Genomic DNA, 16,081 nt, shown 5'->3' on the forward strand with positions numbered 1-16,081 from the left:
GTGAGTCAGAAGAGACTCCATGACAATGAGTTTGGTTTTAATGAATCCACGACTTTGTTTCCCGCAGATGAGTGACAGTAATTGCAAGGAGCCCCTGGGTGGCACAAATGGGTAAGGGCTGAGCTACCAATAAAAAGGCGGTCTACCTGAACCTAGCCGGAAAACACAGAGTTAGCAACCCGCTTCCGCAAAGCCACCACCGTGAAAAGCAGCGGAAAGGTCGAACTGTGAGGATACAAGAAACTGGTTTGCAGAGGAGTAGAGAGTCGTGGTTGTGCAATAGCTAAAGTTCCCTATGTCTAACCCACCACCCATTACTGCTCATACGGCAGGAGAAAAGGCACAGCGGCTTGTCCTTGTTAAACTTGTATTTTAAGAAACCCTGCGGGGTAATCTTACTCTGTCCTACCTTGGCACACAATAACAACAACAACAACAACAACAAGATATTAAGCAAAGAAGAAAGATGGAGCTTTGTGGTAACTAATCATACGTCCTTATTGTTTAATTTGGTTACCGTGTTTTGACTCATTTTGGGTTAAAATTAACAAGAGTTTCGGATTGTGGCTTTCGTCTTATCAGGGAGAGATGTCTAAAGCAAACAGCAGCACTGTTTGAGGTACCCGTAACTGGATTGTGTAATCCCTGTTCTGGTTCTCTTGAAACTAGAAACTATCCAATAGTCACGACAACCGCGTCACACAATCGGGGTTTTCAAAATGTCCAACCCCACATTATTTATAGAGTTCGACGTGCTCTTAAAGACCCCTGCAAGTTGGCCAGGCAGACCCATCGGGGCTTCTAGCTATCATTTTGACCGTTTCTTATTTCCATATTCTTCGCAGATGGCAGGAAGCGGGGCCGAAACAAAGCAAAACAAAACACATGCCTGGAAGGCATCGGCGTGAGTCTCCCACGAGGCTGGATCCCGTGCCCGTGCCCGCAAGGAGAAAGCATCCCGGGGGGCCCGGCCCCGCGTGCTCCCAGGTCCCGCAGGCGCCCTTCACACTGCGAGCGAGCGCCGCCGTCCGGGCGCCTTCCGCGGGATTGGCCAGCGGGCTGGGCCGAGGCTCGCGCTGCCCGGCAGACCGTACAAGAGAAGGGTGGGGGGGTGGGGGGGTGGGGAGGGGAGGGAGGGGGCGGTGTGCCGGCCCACCCACGCTCCGCCCCCGGCACGGCTACCCGGAGAGGCGCCCACGTGCCCAGCCCGCCTTTTGCAGCGCAGAGGCTGGGCTCAGTCCTCTTCTGGTGGACCAGCCAGGCGGCAGCAGCGACTCCCGTCCCCGGAGCCCCGAGCTCGCCCTGCCCGCAGCCCTTCGCCCAGCACGGCGCCTCCGCTCGCCCCTGGCGCTGCTCCTGTAAGTTGCCAACTTTCCCGCCACGCACGGCTGCCCACGAGGGGCCGGGGAGGACGGGGTGGGGGCGCTGCCAGACGGCGTCCGGCTGCGAGCAGCTGCCTGGAGGCCTCGCCCCGGGCCCCGCGACTGGACTGCCCGGGTCGGTAGGCCGGGTCCACATCCGGGACCCTCGTCCTCGGTACGGTCGGGCGGACCCTCGCCCGCTCCAGCCCCTGAACATGCATGGGGCGCGCGCGCGCGCGCGGAGCCACCAGCCTGGCCCCGCAACTTTTGGGGGTCTGGGGTGTCCCTGTCACACCCTCTCCGAGGGGTCCCTTTCGGGGACACGCAGTGCCTCATCCTCCACCCCTGGACCTGCCCGCCGAGGGCTCCCGAAGTCGCTCTTCACTCCACAGGGATTCTTGGTGCAAATATATTACACGGCTTGGAGCGCTGGACGCCCTTTCCCCGCGCAGTCCGATGGGGGTTGGAACCCAAATCCTAAAACGCCCCGCCGCCAAGTGGTTCCGATTCCTGGCGATCCCGTCCGTGTGGGGTTTCCGAGACTCGGGATCTCCCGGGATCGGGCCGTGTCCGTGTCCGCCCCGCGGGAGCAGTGCGTCTGCAGGCTGACCGCGTGGCTGGGAGTCCAGCGTAAAATGGCGCTTCACAGCCTGGCCGCCCCCGCCCCCACCCCCACCCCCACCCCACTCCTCCAGAAGCGAGTGGACGTCCTTTGAATCCGCTCCAAGGCCACGTCCTCTCCGAGTTTCGTTCGCGCAGTCTCCGGGTTTTGAACTCGGGACGCGGTCCTTGACGCACAGGGAATCGCGCGTAGCCAGCCCATCGCCCCCAGTAAACGTCCTTCCAGAAAACTTCCCAACTAACGTTAATTCCCAAGCCCTCGTACTCCGCGGAGTGGACGGAGTGTGGTGATCAGAGGGTGCCCTTCAAAGTTCTTTCAAAGGAAGCGCTTGGATGCAAGCCGCGCTCGCTTCTGGCTCAGAGGAGCCCTAGCAGGCAGGTAAGCGTGGTCTTAGGATTTCTGAGATTGGAAATCACTGGGGCACGGACCGCCGCCCCTTTTTGTTCCGCAGAACAGCTGGTGGGTTCCAACGTCTAGCCCAAAAGTTAGCACACCGAAAAAGCACCAAGACTCTTTCTCAGTCACACGACCTCCACAGGGAAAACTACCTAGACTTCAGGAGTAAAAATGTCAGCCTCTGGAATGCACAAAGATTTATGCAAATCTGTCTGAAGACATTCGTAAGGCTATTAATGTAAACGGGCGACGATCGATCCGCTAGACATTTGCACAGAGGCAGTCTTCCTTTTCAAGAGCGAGATCTTGAGCCTGGTGGAGTAGTGGTGACGGATCGCCCGCGGTCTGCAGTGTCGGGAGTTCCACTCCACTAGCTGGCGTTGGAGAAGGACACGGCTTTCTACTCCCTTAAAGCTTTACAGGCGCGGACCTCACTCTACCCTGTCCGATAGGCTCGCTATGAGTCAGCATCAGCTTGATGGTACTGAGTTTGGAGTTTATCGTCACATCTTATTCAAATAGACTATTTCAATCCTGGCGGGGGCCGGAAGAACAACTTAAGTTTTAAGAATGTATGTGGTCTGGCGAGTTTTTGATACCTTTGCATTCCTGCACAGCCAGGTTTTTGTTTGTTTGTTTGTTTGGTCGGTTGCTTCGTTCTCCCTTCAGCATTAATAATAATGATTTCTTAAGGGAATTACAAATTTTGGATCCTTTCTCTAAATCAGTGGTTCTCCACTTTCCTAATGCCGGGACTCTTTAATACAGTTCCTTATGTTGTGGTGACCCCCCCCCATCCATGAAAATTATCTTCGGTGTTACTTCATCACTGTCATTTTGCTACTGTTATGACTTGGGCGACCCCTGTGAAAGGGTCGTTCAACCCTCAAAGGGGGTTTTCTCCTGGAAAGATTGTAGCCTTGGAAACAGTGAAATCACTAGGTGTTGCCAACCTTTCCCTTCCCCCTATGCACTTTTTTCTGTTCCAGACCATACAGAATCCTCCTTAGTGATGTTTTTTATTCATTAAAATAATAGAATGTGATAAACAGCTGTAAAATGGTTTAAATCTAATAGTCCTTAGATTATATGGATGCAAATAATTGTTGTGTAAAATCTTTCTATTTGGATTACATTATTAGTAACTGAGCAGAAATATTTATGATTTTCCTCCTTTCCTTTTAAATTAACTACTTTATGGTCAAAAGCTTCTTGATTTACAATTCACAGTATTGTAGCTAAAACATCAGAATGCTGTCAGGAAACCGTCTGAAAGCAGCAGTGGGTGCAGACAAAACCATGTGATTTGAAACACCACTGTTATGGGCTAATCACCCCTTTGCCCGGAGTGCATTCCAAAAAATCAAACCAAACTCAACTGCCATTGAGTTGATTCTAACAGTAGAACTTCCCCATGTTGGCTTCCAAGACTATAAATCTTTATGGGAGAAGAAAGCCTCATCTTTCTCCCAAGGAGTGGCCATTGGGGTCAAACTTCTGACCTTGCAGTGAGCAGCCAAATCAAAACCCACTGCAGGATCCCTAGGAGCAGGTTTGGAGGTATAAAAAGTACATTCGCATGGAGTTTAAGCCTTATAAGTATATTGATGCTTGTAAACTAGACTTAAAATTGTTTTGTTATTAAAAAATATGAATACATTTCTCATGAAGTGTTGCACAAACATACACCGCTTTTTTGGTCTTGATGCCCATTCCCAACAGTGTCACCGTGCAGTCTGCAGTGTTCCACCCTCATGATATCACTGCTTGGAAACGATATGGGACAGTTCTGGTCTGTCCTTAAGGGCCTCTGGGTCAGCAGTGGCCATGCGTTTTCAGTTAATTTTTATGTTTTTGGATTTTATACTTAGGGTTGCTTCACATCTGCCCCTGATTATGTGGTTGTTAGGTGCCATCGAGTTGATTTGAAATCATAAACCCCATATGCAGACTCTCGGGAGGAACCGCTCACCTTTCCCTTAGCAGTGTAGTCCTTCACAGTAAGATAAACCCTTTAAAAAGGGCAGAGCTCTCAATGATCAATCAGTATAAAAATATATGAGTTCTTTTCTTTTCCCTGGAGTAAGAAGTTGCTAACCAGCTACCCTGGACTAGCTGGGAGATCGCACTATTTATTTTGAAAATTCTCCCTGGCCTCTCTCTCCCTGGGTTTCCACCCAGAGCTTTGATTCAGGAATGTCATTTACCTTAAGGTATGTTAATCTGTCACGTGGTCCTGGAGACCAGCGTAAACTGCTGCCTTCAGTTAGTACATCCACCCTAGCCCTTTGAATCGGGAGCCTAATCACTATCACTGACGGGAAATCAGGGTTCTAAAGAATGAACACTGGGAGGAGAGACATGGTACCTTCCGTCCTTTGAAAGGTCCGAGAATAGCCGGGTTTTACATCTTGTGTCACTTGGACATTTGTGCCTGAAGAATTTTAAAGTTCACATTCCTTGCATTTTGGTACAAACCTGCTCGTGTTTTCAGAGGGAGTGTCCCTACCCTCCAACTCAGCTCACCGCTTGTTCTCGATCTCTCTGCTCCTCTCACTGTTGCTCCTGTTGCCATCAGACCTGGGGCTCTGGTCTGGGGCATGGCTTGTGTTCCTTGGTCTTCCCCTGTTGGCCTGCCTCTCTGTGTCACTCAGTTTCTGCTTTACCTTTGCTTACTGCTCTCATGTTTTCACCCCTCCCCTTAAAAATATATTTCTATTAAAAAATTGTTCAAAGCCGTCTGCTGGTTTTATTCGGGCTCCCTTCATTGAACAACCCTCAGAAGAGACTCTTAAAAACACACTTTGGTGGCAATCTATTATTTCTCAACGATGCACTGAACACACAGTTATAAAGACTGACTTCTTGTAAACTTACTGGAAATCAAACATTCACCACAAAAGCCAATACTTCTGTTTCCTGAATATTTAGATAATCTTTTTTTTCTTGTTTTCATTGTTATTTGCTGGTGCTATAGCACAAACAAACGAAAACTCCCTCAATCTGTAAAGTTTTACTTAGATACTACCACTTTCCTAATTCTGAGTCTTTAATGTGGGTATTTAAAATTATATAGCTATAGTTTTGGAAGAAAAGAATGACTTATTCTCTTTGTTTTCTCTCTGGATCGCTTTTTAGTCTAGTGCTGAGCAGTGTTTGGCACATACTCATGCTCTGCCTGTGTGTGGCTGCAGAAATGAGCAGTGTACTGTTGCTTAGTCTGTACCTTAGTTTTATTTTAAATTTGAATCATAGCAACCCTATAGGCTGAGAGATACCCTAGAGTGTTTCGAGGGCTGTAAATCTTTCTGGGAACCCACAGCCACCTCTCTCTCCTGAAGACTGGCTGGAGGGCTCTAAGCACCAACTTTCCCAGGAGCAGCCGAGTACTCTAACACGGCTCTTCCCACACGTTGAACCGGATTCAGACGCAACAGGCTTCATGTAGGGGCTAAGGTTGAAGTATTTTGGAGAAGACCCTCTGCTGCCATTATATTTACCTGCTGGGTGGCTCTGCAGAGAAAGATGGGGATTTTTACTCCCCTCTCCAAACGAGAGGGGGAACCCACAGGGGTACTTCTACCCTGTCCCATGGGGTCAATCAATGAATCAGTCAACTCGATGGACGTGGATGGTAAGTCTCAACAGGACTGCAGAAAAGATGCGAGGCAATGCAGATTTTGTGGCGAAGTTTGGATTTGAATATGCAGTTCCCATCTTCTCTGTTCTTATTTAGACTTTTATTTTGGATCTCCTCAGAATGAACACGATTCCTTGTTTTTCTAGATGCACATGATCACTTGTTGAAAATCTTAAGGGCTTCTTGACACAGAACTTTGTATATCCAAGATCAAACCATCAAGTGTGATAACTTTGTTTTACAAATGTCATATATTCATTGTATTTAATTGTATGTCTTTTCCTTGTGTCCCTCCCCACCCCACCCCCGGAAAATAATAAAGTCAAAGAAAGAAAGAAAACTGCATGTCACACCCTCTCCTAGTGCTGCTTGCTATCATTTCTCTTCAGAGTTGAGCCTAATCTGGGATTCAGCAATGGCAGACGTGATATAAGACTGCTCCATGACCTTTCTATTGGGTGGGTTTCTTTTTTTTTTAAGCTTATGCTGTATTCATTTTTGGAATATTTGGTGAACAATACACAACAGAATTTTATGTCCCTTGTTGATTCTTGCAAACTTTCCCACAGTGGTAGGGAAAATTTTCTTTTTTTCCCTTAACCTACTCTGGCCTCATTAAGGCTCCCCAAGCCTTGGTACAATTGCATTTATTACAATGCTGTTTGCACCCTCAAAACCCACTTCCTTTGAGCGGGACCTAGTGATCACTGTGCATAGAGATTGATGTCACCAGGGAAGCTGAAGGACACTAATGAACATGCTCGCACTAAATAATTTTGTTTGCCCCCTCCCTCTTTGGGGGCCAGATTTTAAGTGAATGTGTTCTGCTTCAAAATGCTCGTCTCTTTAACAAGCCAAGTAAGAAATAGACTTTTCAAGAGCCCATTTATAATTCATTTGAGGGCTTTCTGGGGAAAGTGAAAGGCACGGGTACCTAGAATCTATGTAGAAGACTAGTGTCGGTTGGTTAGGTTCTTGTCTTGGCTCTGAGAAGCTAACTCTTAAAATGGTGGTGATCATTAGTAGGATTAACAGGTGTTATAGATAGGAATCTATAGGCGAAAAATTGGGCCTATCTTAAGTAGTGCTACTACAACAGAAGTATCACAAATGGGTATTTCACAAATCCGTTTTCTCCCCGTTTAGAAGACTCAACGTCCCAATTAAAAGCACTGCTCTTAGAGCAGGCTTTCCACTTTAGTTCCTTTGCCGTCTGCATCTTGGGTCCTTGGGAATCTCCCTGGGTGTTGGTAAGTGTTTTCCCCCATCTCTGCCCCTCTGTTCTGCTCTTTTTTGCTCTTGTAAGAGATTAACCCCAGGCATAACCTATATGAATATTGGTTTATGAACATAACAACAAAATCATAAGTGGGGTTATAACAACAGGCATAAAGGTGTTAGGATATATCACACTTACTCATATTGGGGGGCCCAATTCATTCCAGAGCAGGCTGTCTTTACAGGCTCAGGGTTATTTGTTCATACCCTAAGTATACATTTTTATTTTTAAAATCACACTAAAATTTCTAGAACTAAGTATATCTGGGTGGGAATCCATCTTTTCTTCATCTGCAGTTTACCCAAAACATGGGTCCTTTGGGTTACCTCTCACCCTTCCTTTCTGCTGCTTGGTTGTTAAAGGAGGTGTGTATTTGGCAGAAATACTGAACTTATTTTCATGAAACTAACATGCAAAATTCGCCATTACTGAGATGCAAATTTACATTATTTAGCAATCACGCCTGCATCCAAATGGTTACTGTTTTCATAGATTAGGATTTCCTTGGGGTAGGAAATGACTGACTGCATTTTGATTCTGAGAATATCCTACAAGATAGCCTTTTTGGGGTCTCTGATCGGGTGAGTTAATGGACTTTAGATAAGTGTGTGCGTGCACAGCAGTGGTACTGTGCTAGAGGCTCGGCAGAAGCAAAGAATAACGAACTTGGTCCTTGTCCTCCGGTTGCCAACTGTTCACTAAAGGAGACGACCTGCACCTATCAGGTAAGATAAAGCTGACTGCTTGCTGTGATAGAAAGACCTAGAATTATGAGGAGAGTTTGTCCTAACCTGTTTTGTGATGCATTGTAGGCCTCTTGTCAGGTGCCATCAAGTTGGTCGCGGCTGATAGTGCCCCTGTGTGCAATAGAGGGAGAGGCTGCCCATTCCTGCACTATCATTTGCTCTTAGGTTGGAGTCCATTGCTGGCGGGTTGGTGCTTTTGGGGTTTTTTTGAGCCCATTGTTGAAGCCACTGTGTCATTCCACCTTGTTGAGGGCCTTCCTCTTTTTCACTGTCCTGCTTTTACCAAACACGATGTCTTCCTTCGTTAGGGACTGGCATCTCCTGATATGACCAAAGCACATGAGATGAAGTCTGTCCATCTTTAAAAAGCTCTTGGCTGTACTTCTCCCAGAGACAGATTTATTTGTCCTTTTGGCAGTCCATGATAAATTTCAATATTCTTCATTGAGTGCCTGATACAGACTAACTTCTCAATAAATTTTAGGTACTATCATCATGTTACTGCTGCCGCTGTTGAAAACATCCCCATTTTCCCTCTACAACATTTGGTTCATCACAATTACATTCAGGTAGAACAGTTATTTACCAAAGTTTGTCTTTCAGAGGCAGGATATAATACTTTCTCGTGATTTGACAAAATTGCCCATAAGTTATGCCTGGTTGTTCATTGGAAATTCTAACTGTTCCGGCAGGTGTATATTGATGTCGGGTGCTCTCAAGTGAGTTCCATCCCATCGCAACCCCCGTGTACAACGGAATGAAACACCACCTGGCCCCCGGGGGCATCTTCACCATTATCTTTGAGTCCGTTGTTGCAGCCATCGAGTCATTTCATCTCCCTGGGGGTCTTCCTCTTTGGCAAACCTCTACCAATAAGATGTCCTTTTCCAGGGACTGGGCCCTCGTGCCCAAAGCATGTGAGATGAGGTTCTGGGCCCTCGTGCCCAAAGCATGTGAGATGAGGTTTCACCAGGTTAGCTTCTAAGCATTCTGGCTGCACTTTCTCCAGGAGAGTTGTTTTTTTAAATTCTGGTAGTCCATACTACTTTCAATATTCTTTGCCAACACCATAATCCTAGGGCATCAATTTTTCTGCTGTCTTTTTCACATGCATATGGAACCATTGAAAATAACATGACTTGGTTCAGGCACACTTTACTTAGTTTTCAGAGTGACATCTTTGCTCCTTAACATTCCAAAGAGGTCTTGTGCAGCAGATTTGCCTCATGCAGTATGTCATTTGATCTCCTGACTGTTGGTTCCAGGAGCATTAATTGTGGCTCTAAGTTGTATGAAATCTAATAGGCCAAAGAGGAAAGTTAAAATGCATTGTCAGCTGTTAACTAAATCAGTTATGATGAATGTTGACCTGATGTGTTGTCAAGTAGAATTGCTTCTTATGGGGTATTTTTTGGACAGTAATCAAGAAATCCAGATCACCAGGCATGTGTTACAGTGGTACCACTGAGTGGGTCTGATCTGCCAACTTTTAGGTTAGCAGTCCAATGCAGACCCCACTTATGTCAGGAGATTGGATTTTAGATGAAGATCTTGAGTAGTCGATCGCTATAATAGTGCAGTCCTATGAAGAACATACAACTGTTTTAATTTTTTTCTCTCTGACAGCTAAGTTGTTAAATTCGGAAATTCATGAAAATTTATTTATTTATGAAAATTTTATGAACCTAACCTTGCCAAGAATAGGAAGATCACAAGAAACCTTCAGCCAATTGTTCCATAATCGCTTTTCCCAACAGGAGAGCCTCTTCTGGGAGGAGAGCCGTCAGCATCTACAGGTTAGAGTTGGGTCCTCTCTTGGTCAACGTTCCGATGACAAGTGCTGGGAGTCCAAGAAATGCAGTAACTCGAATTGTGAAAATGGTCCGGGCTGAGCCCTATTCTAAACTCAAGTCTTGATACTTAGTACTTTTACCTTTAGGAGAGAATAGTTGTTTTCATTAGATGACTGATAGAAAACTAAGGGGAGTCCCTGGGTACTAGCTAAATAGTTAAGGCTGCTAACCGAAGAGTTAACAGTTCAAACCCACCTGGAAGAGCCTTGGGGAAAGGCCACCTGCTGGGAAGCCCTGTGGAGGTCATTCTGCTCTGTCCAGGTTTCCTGTCAGCCCGAGTGGACAACACAGCGAGTGGGGACTGCTGGACGACTAACCTTGATAGCCTGCAAGGCCATTTGGTAACACCACTGTGAGGTGGGGAGTAGAGGACAGTTTAAATTTCCACATTTGTCTAAAGCCTTGTGGGAATTTTCTGCTGCCCATGGAGGGACACTTGACTGAATCCCTGCACCATGCTTATGCCAGATCTGGAAGGGAAGTAAGTGCCTGGCAGGACATCCCACAGTTGTCTTCTTAAAGGTTAAGCAGCTGGGGTCTTGAGAGGTGTATCTTATAAAAGGTCACTTAGCTAGGGGCAGTGTGAAGGCTAGAGACCAAGCATTTTGACTTTGAAAAAAAGTGTGTATCAGCTGGTCCTCCTTTTGTAAAACCGAATCACAATCACTGTAATGTACTCCTGATGTGATAGAAATTTTATAAATGGGGGTTAAAATGCAATTTTAACAGCACTCTGATGACTGAATTCTTTTCTGCTTTGGATTTTGTGTTGATTCTGTGTTTCCCGTAATAGAGGGCCTGCCAGAGTCAAGGAGATGGGGGGAGGGGGGAATAATTTGGCTTTTCACTATGTATGGGCCACACAGGTCCCAAGCTAGAGGACTGGTACGGTGAGACCTGTTCCTTCAGATTCCCAGTCATATAGGTCCCTGCCTGGAGCCACACACACTTGGGATAGAAGTTTCCCAAGACACCGAAAAGGCTGAAAATGTTAATCGATGCCTTGCACGAAGACTTCAGAAAGTTATGGAAGAATGGAGTTAAAAGATAATGGAATTTTTCCTTGAACTTTTTGAAGCCCTCTTGTGTCCCCCCTGGGTATAAAAGGGTTATATTTTTATAACATTTTTAATTTATTTATTTATTTTACATTTTAAAACAGGCATCCTCAAACTGTGGCCCGCCGAGGACATTTATCCAGCCCACCGGGTATTTTTGCCCCGTTTGTTTTTTTACTTCAAAATAAGGGATGTGCAGTGTGAATTTGTTCATAGTTTTTTTTTTTTTTAACTATAGTCCGGCCCTCCAACGGGTCTGAGGGACAGTCAACTGGCCCCTTGTTTAAAAAGTTTGAGGACCCCTGTTTTAAAACATCTTACAAATTAGTGTTCTAATACTTCTTGGAAGTTGGCATGGGGACATCGGTACAATGCGGACAGTTTCAACAAAGCCCTCTTGCATGTATGTCCCATGGGTTATAAATGGGTTACAAGCTTGTACCTTTTAGAGCTTCTTAGGCATGAGTGTTTTAATAGTTCTTGGAAATTAGTAGTACAAGGGACAGTTTACAATGAGGACAATTTCAATGGTGGCAGTGAGTGTTCCAGTTGTACCCTAAAAATAACAAGGCTCAAGGTGGATGCTAAGCCACTTAAAGTTGTGAGCATGTGAGTCAAATGGCACTTTCGACCCAGTGAGTTCTGTTCTTGGGGATATTGTGCGACCAATTTTTAAAAGCGGTTTGAATTTTTACTTTTTCTGATTATCATAGGTAACAGATGGTTTGCACGTAGTCGGTGAACCAGATCAGAAAAGAGCAGACTGAGCATACAATTTCTGTCGATGGTGCATTTTATCTGCACCAAAATGGATCACATGCGCTTCCTGACTTATGAAGAGCATATTTACACTATTTTGATTTTTTTTTTTGCTACAGAGAAATGTTCAAAGGAACCTACTGTTGTCACTTTAAAAATTATACGTGTAAATTTTTAAACAGTAGGTTTGATATTCTTGCTGTGATGCTACTAAGAATCCTGCATGTCCGGACCACCTTCCAAATGATAAATTGGTGCTGTTTGTCTCACTGAACTACTGAAAATAGTAGTGAACTCGCTTTTATAAAGATTCTAAGCCTTAACATCTTGAAAAATCACATCATTTAAAAACCACTTGAAACGTAGTTAGTGCAATTACTATCTGATAATTGACTTCCCAGGGAAGCGTGTTACAGAAAAGATCAAAATGGTTGTTCGAAGAGACTCTGAAACTTGTTCTTAAACATAGACTAGCAAAAGCAAATGAGTGAAATAATGAAGTGGGAGAGCTGAATAGAAAATTTGAAAGGGCAGCTTGAGAAGACAAAGTATAATGAAACATACAGATTTAGAAAGCAAAAAGGGAAGAACATGATCAGTACAGCATACCTGAAACAGAAAAACTGAAGAAAAAACACAGCCTCAAGTTGCAATACTGAAAGATTATGGGCAAAATACTAAGCAACGAAAGCAGATGGAAAGACTCCAAAGAGTCACCACACCAAAAAGAGCTAGTCGACCTTCAACCACATTTGGAGGTAGCATATGAGCAGAAACCAAGGGTACTGGACGAAGAAGTTTAACCTGCACTGAAAGCATTGACCAAAAACATGCTCCAGGAATTGATGAAATCCTCACTGAAATATTTCAGCAAGCTGATGCCGCACTGGGAGCACTCATTCGTCTATGCTCGGAACTTTGGAACACCTACTTGACCGACTTACTGGAGGAGATCCCTATTTGTACTCATTCCAAAGAAAGGTGACCCAGCCAGCATCCTCAGAGGACAATATCGTTGATAACCACATGCACATTTTGCTGAAGATCCCCTCAGCAGCAGTTGCAGCGGTACACTGACAGGGTGCTGCCAGAGGGTCGGGCCAGATTGAGAAAAGGACGTCTGCTGATGTCAGCTAGATTTTGGCTCAAAGCAGAGAATACCAGAAAGATGTTGACTTGTATTTTGTTGTCTATGCAAAGGCATTATGCTGTGTTGATCATAACTATGGATAGGCTTGAGAAGACTGGGAATTCCAGAACGCCTCATTGTACTCATGCGGAACTCGGACGTGTATACAGTGGCAGTCGTGCAAACAGAGTAAGGGCACATTGCGTGGTTTAGTACAAGGTGTATGGGATGTGTCATTTTGACACATTTTGATTTCTTTAGTGAAATCACAGAAACAACTTACATTTACCTGCTACCATTTATGCTGACTCTTATCCATTTAACGGGAAAAATAGATATCTAAATTCATTCTCTTCTAAGCCTTCTAATGACAAAATTCTCTGTATGTTAGCGTATATATGGATCAGCCTCAATTTGATGCAAATGTAAATTGAGTATTAACCACAGTAAATTGGTTTCATTCATGAAAGCATTCAGTAAAAAATATAAATACAATTAAAAAGTTCCTAGGAAATAGACATCAAATTGTAAAAACAATGCAGCAGAGATTGTCATATTGACTGGGCCAACAACACAATACGTCCAACCCAGTATCGCCAATGTTGTATAATGCTAATTATAAATCTTATATAAATATATAGTACCACTTAGTTTCATTCATAAGCCAAATATGTTGTTTTAAAATAAAATAAGTTTTGTAGAGAAAATATTCAGTTTTGTTCATATGTCAATTTGATGGGTATCTGAAGAGATAGGTATATAAGAAATGTCTGTAACTCTTGTGTTAAAATCAGGAAAGGTGTGTGTCAGGGTTGTATCCTCTCACAATCTGTAGACTTACTCAACCTGTATGTGGAACAAATGATCAAAAAGCTGGATTACATTAAGCAGATTGTGGCACCAGAATTGGAGGGAAGCTTATTGAAGAACCTGTGATAAGCAGATGACACAACTTTGCGTGCTGAAAGTGAGGAGGACTTGAAGCGCCTGCTGCTGATGATCAAGGATTGTAGCCTTCAGGATAGATTATGACTGAATGTAAAGAAAACCCCCAAATCCTCACAGCTAGACCAATAGGTTACATCATGGTAAGTGAAGAAAAGGTTGAAGTTGGTAAAGGATCCACAATCAGTGCTCATGGAAGCAGCAGTCAAGAGATTAAACAATGTATTTCACTGGGGGAATCTGCTGCAGAGACCTCTTCAGAAGACTGAGAGACAGGAAGGCTGCTTTGAGGACTGAGGGGTGAAAATGCCCTTGGTGGTTTACATTGCTTCGGATCCCTGTGAAAGCTGGACATTTGTGCTGTCGTGCAATAATGAAAGTACTACACACTGCCGAAAGAACAAACCGATCTGGCTTGGAAGAAGTACAGCAACATGTTTCTTAGATGCAAAGACGGAGAGACTTCATCTCATGGACACTGGACATGTCGGGCGAATTCAGTCCATGGAGAAACACATCATGCTTGGTAAAGTAGGAGGGCGGTGAAAAAGAAGAAGACCTGCAACCAGATGGGTGAGTACAGCGGCTGCAACAAGGACTCAAACAGAGGAACACTTGTGAGTAGGGTGCAAGAATGGGCAGTGTGTTCTGTGAGTACAGGATTACTATGCGTCGGAACCGACTCGATATCACCTAACAATAATTGTTATAAGGCACTAAACAACAACCTTCCCATTTGGGGGTGAAAAAGAACAAACAATTCTAGTTTTTACAACTTAAAAGCTTATGTTTATTCCATAAATCACCTCTTAAACTGTCTTTCCATCATGGGCTACTATTATTTAAAAATATGATCTTATATTAGAATCTTCACTGAGCCAAAGATAAGTTATAATCCTTACAGTGTTATTTTTCTTTTAGCCATGAGGTCATTCAGTACTTACGGAGTGCCCAGCCACCATGTGCTGTGTATTTCAGTGCAAACACAAATATAACAGCACATGCTCTTTGAGACTTGACACCGAGACTGGAGACCAGACTTGACTGGTGTCTCTGTGTCTGTGGCAGAATGACAAAAGACGGGGTGTTTGTTTTTTTTGGTTTTGTTTTTCCTGAAGCCCTAGTGATAATCAATAGACCACGTATTACTAAAGAGTCAAACCCTGAGTGGTCTCAGAATAAAAAGAACTACCCTTTATCAACCCCTCTTAAAGAATGGTTCTATATAGTTGTAAATTTGCTCTAAACATAAAAATAAAAATAGTAGAATAATTTAACTCGGGAACTTTGTTCACGCAAAAATAAAATTTAAAACATTGCCCAATTACTTTTCTCTTTATTCTCAAGGCAAATTGGGCTTTGTGGACAAAGAGGCTTACGATTCATAGTAATTTTGAGTTAAAGGATAACAGAATCTTTCCACCCGCATTTTGAAGCCTCTGTACATCTAATACCGTTGCCTCGGAGTCCATTCCACCTCATAGCGACCTGTCTCTCCAGGGTTCCCGAGACTGCATCTCTGGAGGGCAACAGCCTCTTCTTTTGTTGCCGACCTTGCTGTTGGTAGTCGGCTGCCTCGCTCATAGTGCCTCTACAGCTCCCGCAACTGGATCCGAGCTCCCTAAGCTTGTTTGGTGTGCCACCCCTCTTCAAGGGGCAACAACAACAACGGCTCCGTATCCTCCTAGCAATGTACACGTTGGTTGTACTAAAGCCCATCAGCCAAGATACAGTGTAGGGATCACCTCCGCCAGGGGGTGCTAGCACCTACTTATCTACTATGACCTAGCATCGGGTTGATCTCAAACTTCAAAATACTGACTGCCAGCAACTTGATTCGGACTCAGTGACCCCATCGGACAGAGGAGAACTGTAGTTCCCGAGCATGTCTAAGGCTGTAAATGTTTGCAATAAAAGATTTAAGTATTTTCAATAAGAGATTGAAATTGCTACGGATTTCATCTCACTTGTATATGGAATCAGCAGCCAAGAGATCAAATGACACACTGCATTAAGTAAATCTGCTGTACAAGACCTCTTTAAAAAAGTCAAAGAGCAAGGTTGTCACTTTGAGGGCTAAGGTGCGCCCTGACTCAAGCCATAATCTTTTTGGCCGCTTCATATGCATGTGAAATTTGGACACTGACTAAGGAAGGCCAAAGAAGAATCAGTCAAGGCATTTGAATGATGGTGCCAGCAAAGAATGTCAAAAGTACCGTGTACTACGGGAAGAAAATAAATCTGTCTTAGAAGTACAGCCAGAATGCTCCTTAGAATCATATTTTGGACATGT

At 44.4% G+C, this 16,081-nt stretch overlaps 1 protein-coding gene across 1 annotated transcript in view; it reads left to right on the forward strand.

Annotated features, from left to right (window-relative positions):
- Positions 1–1,202: 1,202 nt before the first annotated feature.
- SLC7A2 (solute carrier family 7 member 2) overlaps positions 1,203–16,081 on the forward strand; it is a 58,693-nt gene continuing 43,814 nt past the window's right edge. The window contains exon 1 of the mRNA XM_075556770.1: positions 1,203–1,358. The gene's annotated coding sequence lies outside the window, so the exon portion shown is untranslated. The remainder of the gene's footprint in view (positions 1,359–16,081) is intronic.

This window comes from Tenrec ecaudatus, chromosome 8 (assembly GCF_050624435.1).
Source record: "Tenrec ecaudatus isolate mTenEca1 chromosome 8, mTenEca1.hap1, whole genome shotgun sequence".
NCBI lineage: Eukaryota > Metazoa > Chordata > Mammalia > Afrosoricida > Tenrecidae > Tenrec > Tenrec ecaudatus.